Raw genomic sequence first — 603 nt, 5'->3', positions numbered from 1 at the left:
GGCGGCGGCGGCGGCGGCGGCTCGGGCTCCTCCCTCCGGCCGAGAGGGGGCGGGGGTGGGGAGGCGAGGCGGGCGCTTCCTGGAGGGGCGAGCGCTCCCCACGGGCGGAGCGGGGGAGCTGTCCCGCCCGCCGTCCGCGGCTCGGATCCCGCGGCTGGCGCGCCCTGGCGCTCCGGGCTCTCAGCCCCGCGGGGGCCGGAACCCGAGGGTCCGAACGCTCGAGGCCGGAATCCGAGGGTCCGAACGTTCCAGGCTGGGACTCCGCGGATCGGAACGCCTCTGGTTCGCACCCTCCCGGGCCGGTGCTGCCGGAGTCGCGGACACCTCCGAGTTCCGAGCACCGTGCGCTCAGGGCCGCGGACGCGGGAACCGAGGGGTGAGCTCAGCCCGGGCCTTCGGGGCCCCAGCTCGCCGCCTGCGGCCTCGACCCCGAGGGCCCCGCGCTGCGCCCTCGGGGGACACACCACAGGGCTAGGTTCTGGGCCGTACTGAGCAGCACTAGGACCGCAGTGTCGTCTCCCCCGCCCCCCAGTAAAAGAGCTCGGCATTTTCTTGTCGCCAGGCACTGGGAAGATGACACATATTTCTCAGACAGAAAGGATA

The sequence above is a fragment of the Herpailurus yagouaroundi genome, unplaced genomic scaffold, assembly GCF_014898765.1.
Source record: "Herpailurus yagouaroundi ecotype Mexico unplaced genomic scaffold, PumYag 190, whole genome shotgun sequence".
Taxonomy (NCBI): domain Eukaryota; kingdom Metazoa; phylum Chordata; class Mammalia; order Carnivora; family Felidae; genus Herpailurus; species Herpailurus yagouaroundi.
Note: the sequence above shows the minus strand (reverse complement) of the source record.